We start from the raw sequence: 15,937 nt of genomic DNA, 5'->3' as shown, positions 1-15,937 counted from the left end.
AGGCTTTGCATTTGCCTGTCATATTTATTTTTATGCTAATGTCCAATAATCTACAAACACACTGACACAGTCGGGGCAATGCGGTGGCACCATGCTGGAGCGTATGCTAATGCTTAGCATAAAAGGAGGTTTTGAATTCTTCTGCACTGTTCAGCAAAACACCGATTAACGCTTGAAGGAGATTTCTGAAGAAAAAAGGAAAAGAGCTAAAAAAAAAATCTGTTATAACAGCTGCATTCTGGGAGGTCTGTCAACTGGTAACAGCTAGCTTATTGAACATTTTTCTAGATTTTCTTTTTTTGTTAATTTATAGTTGGATTTTTTTTATTTAACTTTATCAACCTGTTTAAAGTCCAAAGATCAAAGTCTGGACAAAATTTTAAATTTTTGAAAACACCTTACCAGCAGAAAAAAAGTTGTTTACTCATTCTAAAATGTTAAAAATGGAGGAAAATAAATGTGTTTTGAAGACTAAAAATCAAAAGTCTAATAAAGTATTTAAAATATGCATTAAAGTTGGTAATAAAAAAAACTTTTTTAACCTCTGAGCCATAAACATAGATAAGATTTAATTTGAAGATAACTTCAAAGGCTGATAGCTAATTGTTAGCTCAACAAAATTTACAAAGGCTGATAGCTAATTGTTAGCTCAAACTAAATTTGTGATACTTTACTAATGCAAGACGAAACAATCAACAGCCAAAAAAAAAAAAAAAAAACGTGATGAAAAAAGGTTTAAAAAAAACAGTCGTCCTTTAAAGTATTGGCCGTAAAATGGAGACGCGTTTTGGCTGGAACTTTATCTTTGTACATACTTTGGTAGTTAATTAAGAAGTTGGCTTCAGAATGTATTTAATTTAGAAGCACTGGCAGTAATTAAAAAGGTTAAGTTCTTTTTTTTTTTTTAAAGGTCTCCACTGGGGCACAGCATCAGAATTAGCATCAGCAGCAGCAGCAGCAGCAGCAGCAATCGGGTGCCTGGAGCCATGCTGACCGTGTCATGAGGCAGCAGTATTTAGAGGAGAGAGAGACGATGAGAGAGGTAGGAAAAACACATCAAATATTACTGTGAAACATACACAAAACTAGTAGTGGATGTTCGTTGTCGTAGTAACACCAGGTAGTGGTCCACGTGGGCCACACATTTTTGATAAGCTGGGCTACAGAACTGCCACGTTAGATCATGGTGTCTGTTCTCCTGGTTTTTTCACGTCGAGTACTCTGACAGTTGAAGTTGAAGTCGATTGGTTGTGTAATTTAATGACATCATCACACTGACCTAACCTACAGAGACGTGATTATTGAAAAGACCTGGAACTTGTTGGTTGTTGGACTTGGAGTTCCTCTCTGGACTTGAAAGCTTTGTTCATTTAAGACCTTGATTTTTTGGACCAAAGGTCAAATTATCACACATCCGTTTTTGTTCCATTAATGATCGCAGTCTTCTGGTAATTAAGCAACCGTCTGGGCGTGAAGGGAAGTTGAGCAGAAAATAAAACACCACAATAAAAGTAAAAAAAGGAAGATTGAGCAGAAAATAAAACGCCACAATAATAAAAAAAAATAAAAAGTCTTTTCCTTAACAATGCCCTACTTTGCTGAGAATTAAGCCACAAGCAGCGTCTGTGATGTCCTAAAATATTCATGAGACAAAATACAAACCTTTGGCTTTGAACCTTTCTCTTCTGCCCCAGGGGTAAAGATCTCTGTGGTTTCACTCCCACTCTCTCATCTCTCATAGTTTATAGCCTCTGTAGGCAGCCCGGCTCTGGAGGAAAAAAAAAAAAAACAACTCAAAAATACACCTTAATTTTCCTGTTCAGGATTGAGTGACAGGCAGGCAGAGTTAGGCACCGTTATGGTGAACAGTGGAACGTTTGGCTGTGAAGGGTTCAATTCCCTGAGGATGCAGCTGAAAGATAAAACAATTTGCCTTCATCTGGAGGAAGCCAAAAAAAAAACAGGATTTTGCAACAAACGGTTCTTCTGCTAATTGTCTAAATGGGCAACTATTCTCTAAAAAAAAAAAAAGTTTGTTCTCCAAATTTACGACTTGTTTCCGCCTTAATTAAATAGAAGCAACATCTGAGCACAGAGTCTGACAAGTGGTACACGTCGGTGAGTGTGTTCTCTGTGGCCTGGACTCAGTTGATGGGGAAGTAATGAAAGCATCACGGTGCGGCCACACGGCCAGGAGATCACTGACCTTCACCCTGATTCGCTCGCCTGGATGAACGCCGCCGCCACCGCCGCCGCCTCGTCCCACTCCTGCAGCCTTGGCCCGGCTCGGTTTATACCATAAAATCTGCACATAAACCACAGCAGGCAGAGATACAGTACCTCCCTGACTAAACGAATCCATATGAAACGCTGTCACACAAACAACGAACAACAGCGTTACAAACCGCTGTCTGGTGTCGTCCAGCGTGCGCGCGGTAAACAAACAAACGCAACAATGTAACCTAATCAATTTCCCCGATCTTATTAAATGCACAGACTCAAATTTAATCTCCCTTTTCATTAGACGTTGTATTACCACGTCTGCCTTCGATTACTGTTTGTGATGCATGATATCATCTATTTCTTAATCAAAACCATAATCACTGAGCTTCACAACGCAGACGAGTGCAGACGAGGATCTTTAATCAGTGATAAACTGCACGGTGAAGGAAAGGACATGTGTGTGAATTATAGTCCGCAGGCGCTGAAGACTGTCCGAACGGTGGTCCCTGTGGGTCGGGGGTCTGAAGTGACCAGTGTGGACCCCTGGCTGTGGCCCCTGAACCTGGTTAGAGTTTAGGATCAGACGCTGCTTTCTCAGGCGACTTTTTCAGCTCTTCTTTCTGTGACTTTGGTTCGAGGTTGGTTCACTAGTGAAAGATTTTGAAATCAGATAAATAAAAAGAAAAAAGACATATTTTAACTCAATTTGATAAAAAAAAGCTAAAATAACTGAAGCTGTCCAACAGTTTTTGATCTAACTCCATCTAATGCCCCTTTTCTTTTTTTTTTTTTTTTTTTTTTTTTACTTTTTCAAATTAAATACAAATTGAAAGTAACTGGATTTCAGTCCTTAGATAAGGCAAAGACGCAGCCTGTGACCAGGTCACAAAGACAATTTAATGTCAGGCCTTTAAAATGGAACAAAAAAATTCTGCCTCCAATAGAAAATATTGAGGAAAAACAAACAAACAGTTTTAACAACAACTCCCTAGACATGGCTATCGTTTTCACTCGGCCGTTATTGGTCCTTGTCCGTTGGTCCATGTCCGTCGGCGCTCAAACTCTAATGAAAACCATTTGACGACTTCTGCTATCTGTTCTGTACAACAATTGAGCATTTGTTCCGTCTGATAGCGATGAATAAACAGTGCTTCTGTAGAGGACATTTAATCTAAGTCTGTGTTTTCCTCTGGATACAAAGCTATTAATACCCCAGTGAAGCAGCAGGCATCGTGATTCACAGCTTGCAACAAGCCTTTCTGAGAAAGGGAACAGTTTATCAGAAGTTAATACAGAAATTCAGACTCAGAACTTCTTAAAACCCGAGCCGGCGATGGCCTTTAGTTTCGCTGCTGTTGTCGTGTTTGTCAAAATGCCAAGAGGATTAGAAAAGCAAACACTGGAGTCATCAGTCCATCAAAGCCCGAGTTCCAGACTGGAGTCTCAGTCACTTAATACCTGCAGTGTTAGTTACACCTTCCACCTCAGTGTGTGTGTGTGTGTGTGTGTGTGCCTGGTAGAGCTGTACTAGTGGGGACACCTTCCTGGCGAACGGCCATTGTTTTAGGGACACGTCGTCCTTGTGGGACTGTTTTGCAGTGAGAGGATGTTTTAGGTTGAAGATGAAGTCCAGAGTCAGGATTAGAATCTGAGTTGTTTTAGATTCAGATTGAAAGTAAGAGAAATGCATTATGTGAATGGGAAGTGCTCACAACACACAAAAACCGCCATAAGTGTGTGTGTGTGTGTGTGTGTGTGTAAACAGCCTCAGTTTGAACAGACTGCTGCTGAGCAGTGCAAACAGGATTTACTGGGAAGCATTGAAATCTTTTATTTACAATATGTTCTTACTTTAACTGTGACACAGACAAACACTCATCCTCTGTCTCTGCTTCTTCCTGATTGGCCGCTGCCATACAAACTGCACACTCAACGGGATTCCCAAATGAATCACCCGATGATATCAGAACCTTCAATCTCCTGATAACAAGCTTGATCCTCTTATCACGAGGCCAAAGGTCGTGTGTAATGTTTTGTCATGAATTGTTTTAGGAGCTGATTTGTTGCTAATTTGTTTATTTAAAAAAAATGCTAATTACTAATTACATCATGTCATATTTCTAGTGTTCTCACAGTGAAATCACTTCATCAGGTCACTGAGAAAAATGAGAAAGATTCTAGAACAAGATGTAGGCCCATAATCCTTTGCTGTATCATATGTGGGTTAAGCTAACTAACTAAGTTAAGCTAACTAACTAACCATAGCCCTGAGTCAATGATTTGAAACCCTCCATGAGAACAGCGGCGGCGGCTGCTGCGACTCCTGGTTTGGAGTCTTTGTAGCTCAAACTCTGCGGCTCTTTGATGGCACACATTCCTGGACAGTTAGTGCGTCAACCTTCCTTGTTGCGTCAGGTGGATCTGCATCCCTGTGTTCGCCAGGAGGGTGGGGGACCGCCTGTGTTTGTTACCGCTCCGTGTCATCTCTGCGCGGCGGCCTGACATAATGTATGCTTCCGTCTCTTGTCAGCGTTAAATATCCAGAGACGCCGCAACTACTGCAATTATTAGATCCATCCTGATGACACTGATGTTCCCGCGCTTTCATTCCCTGTCATCTATGATGCAAAAGTTACACAAGGTGCATCAATAATACATTGAATGCAATTTGAGAAAGCCAACAAGCTGCGTGACACATGAATATGCAGACGAGCCCACTTGAATTTTTCACGACATTTTTTAAAGTTTATTCAACATGCGGGCTCCTTTTTTTTTTTCCGCGGCGGCTGAAGTTACGGAGGCATGACAGAATTAGGGGGGAAGACAAATGTTTTATGCGCTAGCTCCAAACAGAGTGATCCGTATACAAGCTCATAGCATCAAAGCTAGGGGGGGGGGGGGGGGGGGGGTTCAGAGGGGCAGTCATAGCATAATATCATCAAATACACCTTTAAAAATGGTCATAAACGTTTAGATGCCACCAAGTTTGCGGGGCCACAAATATGTGGGTCGTGGGCCGCAGGTGGTTCGTGGACCTATTGACTCAGCTATTATCAAATAAAAGTCTGGTTTTAGCCTAACTAGCTGCTAACTAACTAACCAGGTCTCATGCAGTTTGGAGGTACTTTATGTTTCCATTTTTAGGATTACCTTACAGTACCGACGGCGGTAATGTCAGTGCACAAGTACACAGAGATACTGTGTATTTAACGCTGCTTTCAGCGATGTGGAAACAATAAGACGCAAACACTCTCTCAGCTCACTGTGGAATAGCTGTGCACATGGCCCCAAACAGAACAGCATCCAGAACCGTTGGCTGAGTCAGGCCTCATTGGTTCACTGCAGCTCAGCCTCACCTCAGCACAGCTCCTGCAGATGGATGTCAGGAAATCCCTGCAGCTAAAGAGCCAAACGCAGGGAAACGTGGAATTGTGTTGAAAGGACAGTGAGACAAGGCATGTAAAAAGAACAATAATTTAAAATAAATAAAAGACATTCTGGAAAACATGGTTTTATTAGCACTAAATGATCGGATGTAGCAGCTAAAGAGCCAAACGCAGGGAAACATATATATATATATAATCCCAAAATCCATAATCCCAATTCTGCTCTATGTTTTTATTAGTTCAAATTTATTATTATTGAAGAAAAAGTCACTGTTTAATAATGTACTCTTTAGTAAATGTTCAGCCTGTTCAGACTGCGACCTCGACTGTGTTTTGAATTTTGGCCTCTTGAGTGATTGTGATTGTGATTGACGGCCCTGCAGCAGAGGAAACCAAGTCCTTTGGATATTTTTGATTTCAAAATAATTGGTTGCAAAAAGCTGGACGCAGATGGAACTCGCTGAGAACCACACAGTGCTGCAGGAACGTCTCTGACTAAACTATTTTTAACAGTGTGTCACAGGACCGTGTTGTTACACCGGCCTATTTTTGGTCTGTGTTTTCATCCTTTTTATCTATCGGCTGAATTACGTACGTGATGGACGTAAACGTGTTAAGGAAACTGTGCTGCCGCCGCCGCCGCCGTGCTGTACTTGTCACGAGCTGTAACTTTCAGGTGGAACCGTCATTAGTTGAAATTTGTGTCTGTGTCTCAGTTCAAAGCCAATGCAACAAACCAATTCCCTCCACGTCACAGCTTTTATCCCTCAGGCGCGTGTTGCCTTTACTGGGCCGATGCTGCGTAAGCAGTGAAATAAATCAGTTTAAAATTGAACTGATTCAGATTCAGGCTGGAGCGGGATGTCAAATGTTACCATACAACATGTAGTTTTGTTCAGGAGGAAAAATGGATAATTCATCGAAATGATGACCGTCAAATCTTTAGACGCAATTTGACGGACACCTGGGAAAATGGACGTGGAAGTGTTTGGATTAAAAGAGATGAATGAATAATCTCTGACGACAGTGGTTGATTGTCAAAAGTACAACTTGGTTTATTATTATTATTATGTATTTATTTCTATGGAACACCAAAAAAGAAGTTTTTAGAAGGGTCAAAAAATCCTAGTAGAGTGAAAAGTTTAATACATGAAATATTAATGGTTGGTTTTACTTTTATAAATATAGATTTTAAAGCTGCATTTTGTAATGAAAACCAGACAGTAGATGGCGCCATTACTGAGATAAAAATCTCAAATCTCAGTTTTGGTTTTTCAAAAAAAAAAAAAACAAAATGTCATTTTCCTGATGTTTTCCCAAAAATCAAAGTATAAATGTTCGTTTCAGAAGTCACACAAAGTCACGACAACAAATTCCAAAGTCTATAGAATAAAAACTAGCCTCGAGTGAGATCTGGAAAATCAGACGGCTCGTATAAAAAACGTATATTATTATTTTCTTGTGAATGAAATATTTTCATACATAAAAAAACAAATATTTTTAAGATAAAATCCGTCGATAACTAAAACCGAGTCGAGCCTTCGTCCTTCTCTACCTTCGTAAGTGGTGCCTTGATAGAAAGCAGGATTCTTTAAGCAGGACTCACGCGCCGGCTGCCTGGAGCAGATGTTCATAAATACATCACCAAAGTGCCAGTATATCAAAGGATCTGCAGCTGCATTTCCAGTCACTCTGACACTGATTTCACTTTAGGTTTACTTTACATGAGAGTTCTCTTTCACTCCTCGCCCACAACAACGCTGCTGGGCTCAACAGGAAAATGTCAGTCTGGACAATTGATACGATAAACACGATTGAAACTTTCAATCTCAACCCTGCTGATAAGACCAGAGGAAGTCTGCCAGGGCTGAGGAGAAAGACGGGGAGGAAGAGGGGGAGGAAGAAAGGGGGAGAAGCAGGGGATGGGAGGGAGGCGAGTATTTATTTTTATTTTTTTCTCACAGCCTGGTGTCAGGAACAGCAGAATCTCCATTAGGAGAGAGAAAAAACTCCAATTATACCTCAGTGTGTTTGTCACAGAAATGTATTTTCAGATTTTAGAAAAGCGTCAAAAAATGTAAATTTATGTGTTGTGATTTATAACATAACGTTTTTTATTGTTATTATTATTATTACAAATTATTTTATTGAGAAACGATGTAAAAGACATACATTTTCTCCAGCTTCATCAGACCCAGAGGTCAATGGGTAAGTGTGGTCGACAAGACAAAAAAAATAGATACAAAAGAACTAGCGTAAAATAAATAAATAAATAAAAATAGTTTTTTTTTTATAAAATAAAATACTATATTTCTGTTGTGGATCTCAAGGACACACATAACAAATGTAAAAGGAATTCAATGGATTTTCAAGGCCCAGTGGACAATAATAAATAAACTAAACTGAACAAAACCTGATCAAACAAATACAAATATATTAAAAAAGAAGTAAACAAAATGTGACAAATTTGTAATGATGTACTAAAACAGACAAATTCCTGGAATTTCTACAGACTTTATTTCGTTTCTACGTATAAACTTCTTTTAGCCACAGTGAAACAGCTGAACAGACGAAGCAGAATTAGGTTCTGTCGACCAGTGTTCTCCATCTGTCTGAGTGCTGCACGTTCAGAGCCGCTGACACAGCTGGGCTCTGTCTGATTCTCCAGGGAACCAAGCACTATGTGTCCTTCATGTATTACTCTGAAGTACTTTGGTTGTACTATGGGAAGAATACTGCTTCTACAACCCTCAAAAACCTTAAGACTTAAGGCTGATTTAACTCAAATTAAACCAATTTGTAACGTTGCTCCGCCTTGCTTCACCTTTCATCGTATGTGACCTTTGACCTATCTTTCTTGTACAACCTGACCTTGGTAGCAACACGTTATTAGCCTCTGAGGAGTTGGCTCTGATTCAACAAATAAAAATCACATTTTAATGTAACATTATTATTTGATTTATTTATTTTAGATTCCAGTCGCGGTCCAGATTGGACAGTTCGGTCCGACCCACGTGGTGTCAGTTGTTGACCAGCGCTTCATAAGGGATCGTTTGTTGAGTCCCAGTTGGCAGCTGGGCCAGTTAAAAAGCTTTTATTTACAGTTTTATAAACCTGTTTTTTTTTTTGTTGTCTCTAATAATCACTGAGCAGACAGTTTAACACTATATTTACTTTTCCATTGGAATAAAACTGAACAGCAACCTGTTCAGAGTCAGAGAAGAACACGTAGGTGTAAAATAACCCCCCCCTCCCCGCGCTCCAACTGTAATAAAATATTAGCTAATCTTTTTACATTTCAGAATGACATGGAGGGGGATTTCTTCCTCTTTTGTTAACAGGTGCATTACCGCTGAAGTGCCTCCAGGGCAGAGATTAGCTTCCGTGCCAGTGCACGGCTGCAAGACTGAATGAATAATAGCAGTGACGACTTATTCAGCTCCAATCTGAATGTCAATATTTAAGCTTAGGCTGCATTTCCCCCGGGGCTGACATTTGTTTACCACACACACACACATAAACACACACACACGTAAACACACACAGACACAGATTCAGCCGTTTAGGAGAAATAATAATGTCAGATATTAATTTAGGAATTCCTATAAATTGTGGTTCGGACAGAGTTCATTCCTCTTTACACTGACACACACACGTGTGTAAACTGGGCTGGAATGTTGTTATTTATTGTCCAGAGCCTCAGGAAATGTAGTATTTTCAGTCTGTTTGACATGATTTTAAACCAAACTGTGGAACGCCCTGTGCCTTTACAAAAACAAAAAACAACAACCCACAAATAAACAAACATTTGTATTACATTTATTGTATAACATATATGCAGTAGGTCATATATGCAGTAGGTCACGCATATATTTGCAGGTATTTTTATTATTTTGCTTGCATTAGGCTGCGTTGCATTAGTAAAGATATTTTGTGGAAATCTTTCTCGTACTTTCACTACCAAGTTTTGCTACTAGAAAAAGCACTTTGAAAAATTTGTTGTTTCCCTTAAGTACAGTAGTGGCAGTTGTGTGTGTGTGTGTGTGTGTTTTTTTTTTTGTTTTTTTTTCAGTATCCAATCTCTTGGAAAAACATTTGGCCACACCTGCTCTAACAACAACAACGTGTTGACATTTTCCTGATAAATCTGAGAAGCACTGAAGACCTTGACGGAGGTTTGTTCAGAGTTCGGTCCAAGTGACTGACTGCTACATTATGGAACAGCTGTCCAGCAGCAATACTGGCAGAAATCAGTCATTAATCACCTGTTTGTTTTAAATACTGCGGCACAGAGGTGGCCAAAAAGGTTCCCTGCAATTTGATGCTTTCATTAGCGACTCGCGGTGATGATTACCTGAAGGGCATTTGAAGGTGATGTTCATACTCAGGGCTGTTTGAATTTCAGGGATTAATACCTTTTCAAAGTGTTGGTTAATAAAGAACCAAGTGCAGCAGCAGCTGGAGTTCAGTCGGTGGCAAAAGAGAGGAAATTGAGAGGAGAGTTAGGATCCAAACACGTTCCTGTCACAGGTCTTACACTTTACCTCTTTTGTTCCTGTCCCCTGAGGTGTCTGCCTTCCTGCAAACTCCAGCTAGAGGACATTGTCGGGACACGGCAGCTTATACATGTTAATGTTCCCTTTTTCCTATTCCTCTCCCGTTAGATTGATGGCTCAGCACTAGTTCCCATTGATCAATCGGACACAATCTGCGTCTCCAATGAACCCCGGCCGTTGGGATTGTGCATTCGTACGGGGGAATCACATCCCTCAGGGTATGACAATGTGGAGCAGCAGATCGATTGTTTTCAACTTATTTGTGTAAATACTTTGTAACCTTGCCAATTTATCACCAGCGATATCTGGGACGCCAAAAACTAATGTAGGAAACAACCACAGATATCAGCAGGGCCGCCGTCACCACATGGTCACCGGCCTGTAATTTGTCATCGTTGCCGGTCAAAGTCTGCCAAAATATTACGGGGATGATGAGAATTAATTATGCATTTCATCAGCGTGACGGATACCACGTGTTTGGCTCGAGATGACGTTTCCCCAGAGAACCGACAGAAAAGGAGTTGTCTGGTTTCTCAGGCGGCTCCTTTGAGAAAATGTTGTTGGTTTTACTCTCAGCAGATGTTTGTTACTGTCAGCAGACTGACAATAAAGGGGGAAAACCAAAATACAGCGACAGTGTTCAGCTTTTACGTGACTCAACCGTCTCAATCTTAAGGGTCTTCCACTCTGAAGAAGAAGAATGCAGGAACAGGTAAATCGTTATCTGGCTAGAAAATGATCTTAGATCCAAGGCTGGCTGGTAGATGAACCCACAACACACTGATCTAGGACCAGAACCTTCTGGACATGTGATGAAGGCCTTAGACTCTCATACTGATCCTTGTTGTTGTTAATGGAACCCATGAAGCTCCATATGTGTTTTTCATTTTAGATTCTTGCCAACCCTCACTTGTGGTACGGTTTTGAATATTTGATAGCTTGTTTTGATCAAGCCCTAGGAAAAGGTTTTACGAGGTCCCAGTGGTTTAATAACCAGGTGGAACCATGGAAAAAGGCAAAAAATGAACTTGATGTCAGTAAAGCTGGTTGAGATGTTCCAGTGAAAGACACTAGGTGGGTTCTAAGACCTTCTAGGCATCAACAGATTACTAAGATGAGATGATGAATGAAGGTCCTAGCAAACAAGAAGTTCTGTGCAGCAGAAACCTGGATCAGCTTTGACTTGTTGACCTGGGAGACGCCACTGACGATTTGTCATCCAGCCGGTACTTACAAGGTTAGAACTCAGGCTGTACCAGTGTGGTACCATGTCCTGACTTTTACCCAACTGTTGATTTTCCTGTCACTCAAAAATGTCACTCGATATTCTTTTAAAGGTTCCGTGCGGGTGTATATGCCAAGTAGAATCCGTAGCCTTCCTCATATTTCCATGTTTCTGGCTCCATGAAAGTACAGCGTCAGTCACAAGGTGTTTCTATCCACACTATTTTTATGCACATATTCAATTTGTGCATAAAAAGTAAGTTCATAAAGAAAACAAAAATAAAATATGGTAAAATAAGAAAAAAAAAGGGAAATTTGTTTTGTTTTGGCCATGACAGCATTAATATGAATGATACAAACTGATGGCTGACCGCAGTAGAACGTTTTGATAAAAAGAACAACTGGTAACAATGTGCAGCCGTAGCTCGTCATGAAGATAGATGAAATTAACCTAATTAACCTTAGTAAACATCAGTTGACAAGCTTTAATTAAGGAGGAAACCTCAACGTTAGTCGACTTATTTGTTGATACCTATTCTTATCGAACGAGTGACTTTTGTTGTTTTTTTTTTCTCTGGTGATTCAAACCTTAGTTTGCATCAACCTCTGCATATCATTGTGAAAGAAGGTCTTGATATTTGCAAATCACATTCCTGGAGATGCACGTATTCACATGAAAACACCAGCCAGGTTATTTTTAAAAATACATTTTTAGATTTACGTATTCACATGAAAACACCAGCCAGGCTAGGTGACACGGTGAAGATCAGGTTGACATGTTTTTTTTTAGTTATTTTTAAATGAAAACATGGTACAATAAGTTTGAATCGTTGTTTTTATCGTGGCTGTTGCATCGGATCTTTGACCTTGATTTGAACTTGGTCAATATTTTTTTAAAGCATGCAACTCAATTTAGCTAAACATTCTGAAGTTATCTTGAATTTAGTAAAAAATGTGGACGACATATGTTTATCCTACAGTACTGAACCAACCCAATGTGGGGCTCATGTCTATGAAAAAGACCCACACTGGACTTTGTGGCCCACATGGACATTAGTTAGGCAAGTTCATAAAGAAAACCATTGCATATAGGTTAAAAATAATTTATATATATTTATATATATATATATAAAACACTATATATATATGAACATATTTATAAATATACATGTCTATAAGACCTTCTTGAATGTACAAATAAACAAACTTGGGCTGTCTGTCTGGTGCAGATTTTTCCCGGCTGTCCTAGCGGCCCAGAGTTAGTGTTCATCTGCGGCGGATTCACACAGATCCTGGAGACAAGAGACGTCTCACAAGTAATCGTCCAGCAGCTGTTTGACAGCTGGCTGCCGGCCACCGCTCAGCTGTCTGAGCTGCTGCAGCAGAGCTATAACTCTCAAATTTCATCAGCGTTTATCGCGAGGAGATTTTTTTGTGGCTTTGATGTATTCCTTATCTAGCTTCCCGAGGTAACGTTCCCAAGTTTTTGGATCTTTTCTTTTTGTACGCGGGTTGTCAACAGCTCGTTGACGTTGAAGACTTTAATCAGATGTTATGAAAATTGAATAGAATTGAAGAGGTTTTATTGTCATTTTACAAGTGCAACAACGTTGTTGGGGGAGATGGAGGGGTGCGCCTCCTGCAGTCAACTGTGAGGAATAGAAATCTATAAGGGAATAAAGTACACATTAAAACACAAGATGTATTCAATTGATGCAGTGCTTTAAAAATAAACATCACTGATTTATATAGAAAACAGTTTAAAGCAAAAACAGCACAACATTGAAAAAAAAAGCTAAATTTTTGCAAAAGAACTCAGTACACACCAGATCTGACCAAAATACTCCAACAAAAGACATTTTCATAGGTACTAGAAACAATTACTAATCCCATGGCTTTGATATTAAAGAAGGAAACAAAAAAGCTGTTTACAAAACCTGGGTGATGCATCCTGTCAAACGTCAGTCGCCGTCAGCCTTGCCCTTACTCGTCATAAGCGTATGTCGTTTGCCATGTCGTAAGACAAAGGCCAAAGTGGGAGGCATGAGGAACATGCATTTTTAATGTGACGTCCTCATCAAATTCACTACGGCAGCCTGAGCTGAATGACAAGGACACTTAATGCTTCTTCCAATTACAGTGAGACGTCACCACAACAGGAGGGTAACCTGTGAAGGGCACGTCTGCCTGCAACATGGTCCAGGTCTGGATCTCCATGTTCCTTAAGCTGATGGTAATTGAAGGTTTGACCAAGAAGACCCTGGTTTCCATAGAAATCTTGAGAAGGATAATTCTGCTCACCTTCCATCCACAGAGCCGTGGATCTCTGCTTTGTGCTCCCTGTAAAAGTGATTGATGTCTCCACTGATAAGTGAGTAAAACACAACATAAGCAGGCGCTGTATCACCATCACACCTTCACCTTATTTATGCAACCTGACATCGCCCCCGGTGGATGCTGATTTGACCGCGCTCACCTTTATCTGGTTGCAAATATGCTGACCATTGCTCCATGCCCATTATTGTGACGGGGCTGGGAAATGTCAGCGCAGGGAGACTGAGAGATCGTTCCGATTCCTCTTTCACGCTTTCCCGTAGTGAAAGAGATCGAGGAAATGTAAATAGTTTTTTTTTTTTTTTTTTTTTTTTTTGCTGGAACTAAAGCGCCACCTTTCATTTGTGATATCCTACTCTTTCTCAGTGGTCGCTGGCACACACTCTATCATTATAATGAGGGACGCTCAATTAGACAGGGTCTACATCGGGGGGAGGTTTAAATGTCACAGAGCGGGTCCTGACATTTCTCTGTTTGATATGTAATCAGAATGGGAGCAGCACGGTTCACAGGGAGAACTATTCTCAACTTTGGAAATAACAAATTCCTCCCTGTTACGAAGGTCTCGGAGCGAGAGATGCCACCGACATGTCTGAGTTGCAGTAGGTGTGGTACAGTAATTAGCCCACAGGGGTCAGAATGTTTATGACAAACATGTACAAAATTCTTTTTTTTTTGATGCAAAAGGTTACTGTATGTTGTCAATGAATCAAAACCTGGGGATTAACAAATCTTTAAGTTGCGGTGAATAGTATGAGACGAAAACCTCCCTCTGACCCGATGCTTGAATAATTAGGGGATATAACTCATTGGCATCATTCCTCTGAGTGGCAAGTCCTGAGATTGACTCCGTAGCTGTCATTTCTCAGCTCTCTCGCCTGTCTGTCTTCACCATCCTTGTCAAATATGGGCACATGATTCCACAAAATGCATATTTACTTAAGAATATTTGAAACTTTCTACTGTTAGTGTACTCGACTATGACCCTTTTCATACGGCCATTGGACCAAAGTCATAAATTGTACGATGGCACCCTAGAAGCATCACGTGTTTTTTTTTTTTTATCGTGTTGTTTCTCGTCTTCATTGTGATTTTTTTTCTTCTGCAGCTGTTGTTTTTTTCCCCTCTTCCAGAATAATTCATAATTCCAGATGACTGACACGCCAATATAAAAAGTCCAGGACTCTCACTTCATTCAAAAAAAATCAAGTTCCAGGGAACTTTTTCGACACATCTTTCTCCCGGAAACGTTTGGATTGTCCCTATCTTTTCGGACACACCTCAGTTCATGCATGTGAATTTGGCTTTAGAGATTGTGGAAAACGTGTGACTTGAGGTTGAAGACAACATCATCTACCACTTAAATACTAGATAGACATTAGAAATGACATGACAATAATATATAACAATGTTAAGTAATTATATAAGACAGGATGGAAAGGCCACGGCCTTGATGGTATCCTGTTCATCAGCAGCCATGGAGGATCTGTGGAATTTGCAGACATTTCTCTGTCAAAACAAGATTATTCCTGGAGCTCCATAAATGTCCAAGCTGGACAAGGCCTCTTCTTTTCCTGCACATATTTTGAGAGTGACTTATACAAGCAAATTGCATGTTCTTAACTGACCGGCCTGCTGCCCAATCTGCCTCCTGATTCAAGAATTTTTGATGGTCCTCCCACATTTGACTGTCGATCTCTTTGAAAAAGAAACCCCCCCCCAAAAAAAGGTCCTCCCACATTTGACTGTTGATCTCTGTGAAAAAGAAAACCCAAAAAAAAAACAACCAACAATTTTGGTGGTATTAGAAAAAGTTGGAGGCGACTGGAGAAGTCCTTTGCTTTTGTTTGTCTTTCTGTTTCTGTGCACCTTTCTGTTTGTCTGTGAAACTGTGTGGACGAGAGACCCAAGAATAGGCCAGTTCCACTTACAAAACTTCAACAATGAGTTTTTCCAGTCCTGAATTGAAGGTTTTGAAAAAGAACAGAACCTAAACATGAACTAAGTTTGACTTTTATTTCCTCTCTCTCTCTCTCTCTCTCTCTCTCTCTCTCTCTCAATCAGCCTTAAAACCAGAGGGAAAGAAACAGTATCTCAACTGAGTTGCAGCTCCAAGTGAGGACTGGTCCATTTTTCAACGTGACCCCAGCAGGACGCGGCGGTGAGGGAACAGAACGTCTGTCTCTTGGTCTGAATGTCAAAACAGTCTTGTTG

General features: G+C 40.3%; 1 protein-coding gene across 4 annotated transcripts in view; it reads left to right on the top strand.

The window, feature by feature from the left end:
* Positions 1 to 957: 957 nt before the first annotated feature.
* Positions 958 to 15,937, top strand: part of cdh19 (cadherin 19, type 2) — a 39,347-nt gene continuing 24,367 nt past the window's right edge. For 2 of the 4 annotated variants that reach the window (XR_003049388.1, XM_025054512.1), the window contains exons 1-3: positions 958 to 1,042; positions 13,530 to 13,760; positions 15,788 to 15,884. The gene's annotated coding sequence lies outside the window, so the exon portion shown is untranslated. Of the gene's footprint in view, positions 1,043 to 12,879; positions 13,761 to 15,787; positions 15,885 to 15,937 lie in introns of those variants that run through there. The other 2 variants (XM_025054510.1, XM_025054511.1) reach the window with 2 other exon arrangements.

The sequence above is a fragment of the Cynoglossus semilaevis genome, chromosome 3 (assembly GCF_000523025.1).
Source record: "Cynoglossus semilaevis isolate Cse_v1.0 chromosome 3, Cse_v1.0, whole genome shotgun sequence".
Taxonomy (NCBI): Eukaryota; Metazoa; Chordata; class Actinopteri; order Pleuronectiformes; family Cynoglossidae; genus Cynoglossus; species Cynoglossus semilaevis.
Note: the sequence above shows the minus strand (reverse complement) of the source record. Positions and strands in the feature narration are given on the sequence as shown.